Here is a 9,591-nt window from a genome sequence, read left to right as displayed (position 1 = left end):
CGTGAAGTTGGGTGATATGACATATATGAAGTTGGATATATATACATATATATTTAAAAATTCAGCATGTGTAAATAAATTAGTAAGCATGAATTCAAACGTATATGAAGAGGTACATCATATTTTGTTGCAATTGAAATATTGCACAATTGAGCTACAGTTATAAACACATTTATAAATGAACAAAAATAGCATTCATTTAGATAACCACGGTCTACAAACAGTTCACGCTACACGGGATGTAAACACGCAGGTGCGCGTGACGTCACGTATTATATTGTATCTTATGGTCTTGTCCGTCAATTGGCACAGTGATCCGCTCTAACGAATAGGCTAATGGACCCGTAAATAAACTTTGAAATACATACATACATTGCCACAATTGCGAAATGGAAAGTTCGGTTCACTTGAGACCAGCGAAAGTCGGAGACGAACATTTCATTTATGAAGACTGGGTTGGATTTGATATGTCACGCCATAAAGCCAACGTTGCGCTGGATCCAAAGTACCTGATGGTCGCAGTAGATGAGAATGACGAACCGGTCGGTATGCACCTACTTTACTTTTCTACAAACGTTAGGTGTGTGTAAAAACAGTATTTGTATGCCCACGGTAGTGTGTCACAAAGCAGTCGCACTGTCCGTCCAGCTATTCATCATTCGCTTTTTCCCAAACGCTTTAACACATTGACCTGATATTCGTTGTGTGAGTGCACCTACATGACTAACAGATGAAGTGTGAGATTCGTTGCGGTCTTTTGATTTTTGGCAATTTTATGGGCCTTTGACTAAGAACGCAACGCTTTCAGATATTGAGCTGATTTTAGGTATGCGAGTCTACCTACATGACCTACAGGTACAGAGTGAATTTCGTTCTTGTCCATTGATTGTTGACGAAGTTATAGGCCGTATACTTGGTAATTTCCGTTTTCCGAAGGTACTTTACGAAAAGCTTTCAGATATTAAGCTGATTTGTGTTATGTTTATCTTCCTTAATGACCTACAGATGAAGTGGGGGTTTCTTCTCGGTCAATCAATTTATGGCGCAGTAATGGGTGTTGTACTTTCCTCTATGATCCCGTTTTCCCGTTTTCGGGTTGTTTTCAACGCAAAGCTTTCCAGTATTTAGCTAATTCGAAATATGTGAGTCTACTTACATGACCTTCAGATGAGGTGTGAGTTTCGTTCCAGTGCATTGAGTTTTGGCGAAGTAATGGGCATTGGACTCCGTCATTTTCCGTTTTCCGGAGGTTTTTTTACGAAGCGCTGTTAGATATGTAGCTGATTTATGGTATATGAGCCTACGCACATGAGCTACAGATGAAGTGTGAGATTAATTCCGGTCCATTGATTTTGGGGGTAGTTATGGGCCTTTAACTAAGAAAATATCCGTTTTCCGGAGGGTTTTGAACGCAAAGCTGTTGAGCTGTTTTTTGGCATGTGAGTCTACATAGATGACTTACAGATGAAGTGTGAGTTACCTTACGATCGATTGAAGTAACGCTTTCAGATGTTGAGCTGCTTGGTATATGAGTCTACCTACATGACGTAAAGATAAAGTGTGAGTTTTGTTTAGGTTAATACTAAATAGCTTTTGGCGAAATTTTATCTAAAATAGCTGCTGTGCGGCTTCAAAGCGCAGTAGGGGGCATTGCCATTCACAAATGCCAGTCTTCTTATTTGATGATTACTTAAACAACTAATAAAGGCATGCTTCATATCAAATGGGATAGAGAAAATAATACACTTGACAGCTGTGGAATCGAAATGGGATTCGAAGTGGGACAGATATAGAAAACGTGCAATATCAATATGAGTTTTACACTTCAGTAATATTATTAATGGTGCACATGCATTAAGCGGTATTTTTATGTAGATTTTATTCATTAAGATTATAATTATATTAATGAAATAATATATTTTCCCTTAAGTGTCTCAAACTACTTTTTTAAATAATAAAAGATACATATTTTAGTCAGCGTTTTACAATGCAATGATTTCTTACACCATTATATTTTTATTTCGATATGATACCTTTTTAGCTATTTATATAAGTTATATACAGAATACATGGTTGGTGCCGAGATGGAGAAAGTTTATCCGGTGAGGCATAGAAAAAGAAAATAGGGCGAGCTTTAGCGAGCCCTATTTTTCTTTTTCGGGCCAAACCGGATAAACTTTCTCCATCTCGGCACCAACCATGTATTCGATTTATCCTACTTCATGCCGTTGACACATTTTATCAAAGACAAATGATTAATTGACATAACAATACAATTATTCTTGTCGGGCCTCCTACATTCCTGACGACCGAATAACTACCGATTGTGTCACGTAAAAAATAGTTCCACATTAAACTTAACTGTTCAGGGCCCTCTCTACACTTTGGGGGATTGGGGCCGGGGCCCTTAGAGGGCGGAATTTCGCGTCGTTTTGGGCGAAAAGAGGAATTTTAGAAGATCTTTTCACCAACCATTCAGCACCTAAAATTACTATATTTTAATGTGATTTAGATAAATATACATTTAAGCAAAGGTTAGTAGCACCATACCAGCTGGCAACATAGGTATAAAATTTATTTAAAAAAAACACGGCCAAACGAGGGCCCTGCTGTTCCTTTTAATACTTTCCTATTGCTAATATGAGAAGAAATTAAAAACGAATCGAGAATGTGATATTTTTCTTGGTAAAAAATGAAAGCAAAATGCAGCAGCAAAACAAAAACTTAATTTTATTTATCTTAATGACAACTTTAATCCATTCATTATAAGAATACATTTACAACGATATACACATCCATTTTGTGTTCTTCCATCCCTTTGTCGAAATCCATTTTTGTTTTACATCTCTATTATCGAAATGTATTTTAAACCATACTATTTTTTGATAGCGATTGTATCTAATGCTAACCATTCTGACCCAAAACCCGATTTACGAAATCGTAATCCTGTCGTAGCGAATGATTGTATTCCTATCGAAGTTAACACTTATGAATGACAAACACACAATCCGAAATACGTTTATGATTCGTTCGATGCTTTAAAATATTTAAAAAAAATACTGTTAAAACCACCACGTCAAAATTGTTGTCCCTAAAATCCTGAGAGAAACTAAATAGTATGTTTTGTATGAGAAATGACGTCACACTAGATACGTCATAAATTGCTTAATCAAGTAAATGAAAATGATAAATACGGAACGCTGGTTCGGTAATATATTTTAAAGAAGAAAAAACGATGATATATAATATAACGATAACATTCATGATGCGTCCCAATAAATTCATAAGGTCAAATATTAAAACATGTTAATCGGCGCGTAGGAATACATACTTACGGTTAGATCACGGTCACGTGATGTATTGCCGGATATCAACTAGTTTATCAGACCCTGCTTTATTTGGTCAATGTTTGAAACAGAAGCAGGATAAATAATATTTGCATGACTGTGGTGTTCCGGTGTATTGTTCCCAGCTAATTTGCGACTTCTCTGCGGGTTCCCGAAATACCGCATCACAAAATAAATTATTGCTATGCAACCCACTGTTACTCTGTACTCATGTAATATTATATATGTATCATGAATCTGAAATAACTAATTATTAAAGACGAGTTATGGTAAGATGACGTTATTGATAAGAACTCATAGAAAAATGAAAAGAGTTTGGATAAAAATAAAGTTCTAGAGCTTTACTTGCGCGGCGCAAATATAAGAAGCGTTTCTTCCAATTTTACTAGAACAATGCTGTTCAATTTCATAAACATTAGAAAAAACGACTTTTCAGCCGCAATAATTACTTACATAATTGAAATACCACAAATATTGGTATCATAAACCGAACTCCAACCTCAGGACCCTTAGATGACTGAATTGTAACAATTTTTTTTCGGTCGAATGTTCTATTATAATATTGGCAAGGAAATAACATATTTGAAAACGAACTCCTCGTTGGTATTGCTTATATGAATGTCCTGCATTGTACCGAACAAAGAACAATACATATATCATGGGTTGGGGTCGGCGGGGAAGAGGAATAGTTTACCTAATTGTTTGTTTCTACTAAAGATTTATCGATCGTGTTAAAGAATTCGGGGTAGGACTGGTTCCGTTCCTACTTTGTAATGCTGACTGCTAATAAACAAAGTTTAATTGACAAATGCAATTTGAATAATAACTGTACAATTCTATGATGTTAAATCTTTTCAGTGCAAAAATAAATTTAAAATGCAATAACCATATTTAAAACAAAACGATGGAATAAAACAGTACGGTCAAATTTTCATTCATTTGCATTTGTTTCCAACCGATATTACACATGTACAATCGTTCCAATAGAGTCGCTACATGAGAAATTTCATTTTCATATTTAAAAAAAGGCTGTTGTTGTGATATATATATATATATATATATATATATATATATATATATATATATATATATATATATATATATATATATATATATATATATATTTATATTTATATAAATTAATGATTAAGTGACGAAATAAAGGCAATGTCAACGAGCTAGTCTTTTACAGAAAATGGGTTTTAATTTTGAAAATAAAAGTTTTCTATATGCAAGCATAAATCATTTCTACAGAAGAACTTTCATTTATATAGAGCTAATATTTATGTATCCATTGATGTTCACAAAATATCTCTCCAGATATTGTTTTTGGTGTTTCCATATTCCTATAATAAATGATGAAATGCGTTTGGATAATGCCTCCTTAATCACTGTAATCAAAAAGTCATTAAAATGTTCGAAGAAAAAGGACATAATCATACGTTCGAATGAACAGCCACTGAAAAAGACGTATTCAATTTTCATATTAACGACGGATGTCGAACGGGCAAGTTAAAATGGAGCTGTAAAATACTGATTATGTTAACTGATTTATTACTGATCAATTCTTTGTATGAAATTAATTTTTCAAAGGGATAAAAAAAGGCATGGGGCAGGTAATTTCGTGACGAATAGACACTCAAAAAAACAGACGAAGCTCGCCAAGATTAGCCTAAGTAGGTGTTTTCTCATTCGCCGTGTTTACATCGGGATATACATCAGACAAAGAGCATTTGGTTGATATTAGGTTTGGTCGCAACATAAGTTTGATGCATAAGTAAGTAAGGCGTCATCAACTTGGAATTTTATTTTTTATCTTCAAAGAACGAATACACGCGTTTACAAATATGTATGCCGTATTCATGATAATACATGTATTAATGACTTGTCAGTGCATAAAGACTAACTGTATTCTTTGTATATATTTAAGGATACGGAGGAATTACCCACGTCACACCAGATATTTATTATATTGGAAACTTAATTGTACGGAAGGACTTGAGAAAGAAAGGGATCGGAGAATTGATATGCCAAGCTTTGTTTGATTGTTTGAGCGAGCTGGGGACAAAAACATCGCTTTGGATGCCGTATCTTTTATGGTGGATTGGTACGAAAAGAAAGGCTTCAAATTTCGTACATCAAAAGTAGCATTTTGCCAAATTTGCGTTAATGAGGATCTGAAAAAAGCGATTCAGTCTGAATACACGTGCAGGGATTTAACACAAGATCTTTGGCCAATGGTGATGAAGTATGACAGACAAGTGTATCCAACCCTTGATCGGGAGCGAATTCTGCGGGCCTGGTTCTGCGTGGACGGGTGTCGGGCTGTGGTTGCGTTGCGTGGTAACCAGGTAGTGGGGTATGGAAGCATTCATGAAAAGCCCCATCAAGAATACGGTTTAAAGAACGTCTTTGCAGATAATGAAAGCGTTGTTGAAGCAATTGTAAGAGAGCTATTTAAAGATATACCGGAAGATCGGTTGGTGCATTTTGAGAAAGATGAAGGAAAACCAATGCCAAAGTATCTGGAACAAAGCGTTTCTCGTTATGACTATTCTTGCATTCGAATGTATAACAAATATCCTGTGGAGACGATTGGGGACAAAATGTGGTTAACATCTGCGGCCATACTTTGAAATTTGTATAAACACTGATTAACCGTTCATATAATGGACGCAGTTAAGTAACGATTATGCCGTCAATATTCATGAAGGGAATTGTTCACATTTTGGTAAAATGACGATAATTAATATAATTGTCATCGTTTAAAATAGTTAACATTATGCTTGAACAACCGAATTGACACTCCTTGCTTAGAAATAAAGAGTACTAGTTTATCAACGGATTATCATCTAGTGATATCGGCAAAATAAAGCGTGTGTAACGCTTTTCCTAAAGTTTGATCAAACGTTTTGGTTTTGTGTTTATAATGCTCGAAAAAAGTGACGCCTGCATATTGAGTTTAATATTTACGAATCTAGGGCATGAACATAATAAAACTCTATTGTTTTTATGTTTATTTTGTTAATTGTGTTTGTTCATTTGGAAACCTTCTGCACTGATGATAGTTTTGTGTCATTTTTTCATTAGAATTCCTGACTTTTATTTAATGTAACACTCACCATTTTAAGCTAGCCAAGAGAACGGTCAGCAGAACTAGAACTATTTTTTTTCATACAATTTTAAAAACATTACTGTTATGTTTCACTATTTGAGAAAGGCATGAATAGTATTTTGCGGCAAGTATAATGGCTATTGAGAAAGTCATTGGCATAAAGAAATTAAAGTACAATGATTCCAAATAATAGAGATTAAAAATTGTTCTAGTGATGTCCACAGCAGAGCAGCACATTAAACAAAAGACATGTTTAAAAGATTGTCAGTAAAAAAATATATATTAACACCATTATTTTGTAGATGGGTAAGACAAAGAACAATACATAAACATGCTGCTGCTTAGTAAATTCTAAAATAAATGTGTAGAGAAACTGTTAATTAATGCTAACAATATTGTAAGCTGCACACCAGACTTTGCAGCATTTTAATCATTCACAAGAATGTTGAATTTGGCCTGAATCCACCCCTGAAGAATGAGGTGGCGGTGTTTTCAGTCCATGTATTTTCAGGGTCCATCTGCACGAAATGATATAAAGTAGATTACACAAGTCATTGGAACTTTTCCAGACAGTGTTGCAATTCGTGTTTATGAGGCTTCTTTGTTTCTGTGTTTTATAAACACATACATAAGTTTTGTTCCATATTCGTTAATTTTTCAAAAGTTTATTCTATACTTAATTTTGAAATGTCAATAGTTGTGGGAAAAATAAAATGACCATAATATTTAATTTCACTCAAGTACTTTGTTTTCACTCTTGGAATTTTCAAAAAAGATAATTCATCACAAATATTTTTATAAATATATTACTATGAATCTTTGTAAGCATAATTATTAACATTGGTCTGTATATTTGTAACTTTCTCCATTTTGTATTGTCTGTAAACATGAAAATAATCGATTGAGTTGAAAGTGTTAAACAGTCATCTTGATAAATAAGGTTCTTCTTGAGCCGTGGAATCTAAGGGAGGTTAATATCTTGTGACAGAATGTCAACATACCGTGTAGCATAGAAAATACTAAATATATCAATATTACTTAGAAACGTTATACGTACAATACATGTGAGAGGAAATATCTTATACGAACGTATCGAATTATGGCGAATTAAAATATTTACCTGTTTTATCGCAGATGATCAGCAAAACGATGGTGACTGTGTCGAAACATTTTCCGTAACAAACTTCATGATGTGCGAAAATTCTATCAAGGAATTTCACGCGATCTCTACACACACGACTCAAAATGATCCCACGATTCAACAAGATCCTACCAAACAATACTTACATCCGAAATTGATTTACTAGTCCGGTTACACATCATTTCTTGAATTATGAAAATAATTGAACAAACAAGGACGTTCGTTGCATATGATTAAAGTAATCGAAATAACAACAACAAATAATTGTTTCATCAAAACATTCTTTCATACGAACCACCAAAATGCAAAACCATTCGTAGATTGTAGTTTCTTACATACTCTTGATTGAAGACCGGGAATATCTTGTATCGACTTGACAACTTCCGCGCAGAGATTTGATTGGAACCAGCATAGCTCGATCAAATTCTAATTTTCAAGAATAATTGTCGTTCCATGCGCTCCAATTCAGTCGCAAGAAAACCCTACGAGATTTGGTAGGATTTTATTTTTTGTTTTAGTATTATAAAATGAAAAATAATATCATTTTCTTTTATATTTGATAATAGTGTGTAAGTTTAGGTTGATAATAAGAACAATAAATAGCATACATTAAAAAAGTAAAGATAACAACGGGTAATATAGTGTACCACGTGGCTCGGCTATCGTCACGTGGTTGGTAATGAAGGCGTTTGATATATCTATGCTTGTTCCAGTCAAATCTCTGCGCGACGGTTGGTAAAAATCAGGTTTGGTTGCCGGCAAGTTGGTAGTTTCATGTACGGCCGGGCCAGAAACAAATATATGACAGTTTTCGGTAGTTTGAAGCAACGTGTACATTTCAAACCCATTTATTTTAGCTCGATCATAAGTGACATATGTAATTGTAATACTTGCTTTTTTTATTTTTTAAAATCAGTTTTGAGTCAAACATCAAATGCAAAATCCATATTATGTGATGGAGTTTAACATTAGAGTTATAAACTTCGTTTAATTTTCTTGCATTTTTCCAATTTAAGTTTCTCAAGAAGAACCGCTACAAGACAGTTAGTACAGACGCATTGTCATTTTGGCATATTTTTTATATATACTAATTCTTAAAAAGTATATAATACAATGATGAAGGAAATAAATTAAAGCAAATAACGAGGTAGTCTTGTGCAAGAAATGGATTTGTTATTTGGAATACAAAATGTAATCTATGCGAAAACAATAATCAGTTTTACAGTAGATATGTCTAAATATATGGTTTCTATTGATTTTGGTTTATAAATTAAATTATTTATTACGTTCGTTCACATGTAATACCTCCTTTATCATGGCTAAACTGATTATTAATAGCACACTCCATTAAAACCGATTACTCACACTTTTAGTTTAATTATGAAGGTGATATAATAATCTATTTGTTTGGAGTAATTTAAGTGATTTGAATTTAGGTCTTAATAAGCGAAATTTGGAAGATTTTAATGTTATTGTTTTGATTATTAATTTTCGTGCATGTACAATGGGCTGGTAGGCAGAAAGGACCAACAATGGCGGAAAGCAACGCAGAAAATGAACGATGACGCAAAATGTTTAGATACAACTGCACTTATGAGATACGACGAGAAATAAAATTTTAACGGACAAACCTATCCCAGATTATTATTCGAACAGGTTGAATGGGTGGTGTTATGATGTGAAGAGCTGGCCAATTGTTGAACATGACGATATGTACAATTATCTCATCAATACATAGGGTCATTACACTTTAGAAAAATAAAAGCCAAAAGTCTCCGGATGAGTATAACTATTGCATATCAGGGAATGTTTAGACTTGTTCAGTACTCACTGTTCGTGATGACAGTCTTATATTCTTTTTGAATGCCAACTTAGCACCATTTTATAGAGCTAAGAAAAAGCCCAATGAACCCTAAATCAAAATTCATAAGCAGAAGGTTCGAGTGATTGCTACACACTGCACAATACATGGTGTGACAGAGACTGTA

General features: G+C 33.9%; 1 long non-coding RNA gene across 1 annotated transcript; it reads left to right on the top strand.

Annotated features, from left to right (window-relative positions):
* On the top strand, positions 1 to 6,360 carry LOC127874617 (uncharacterized). The gene is made up of 2 exons (XR_008047018.1): positions 1 to 546; positions 5,278 to 6,360. It is a non-coding gene; the product is annotated as an uncharacterized LOC127874617 (long non-coding RNA).
* Positions 6,361 to 9,591: the final 3,231 nt, after the last annotated feature.

The sequence above is a fragment of the Dreissena polymorpha genome, chromosome 3, assembly GCF_020536995.1.
Source record: "Dreissena polymorpha isolate Duluth1 chromosome 3, UMN_Dpol_1.0, whole genome shotgun sequence".
NCBI classification, from domain to species: Eukaryota; Metazoa; Mollusca; class Bivalvia; order Myida; family Dreissenidae; genus Dreissena; species Dreissena polymorpha.
Note: the sequence above shows the minus strand (reverse complement) of the source record. Positions and strands in the feature narration are given on the sequence as shown.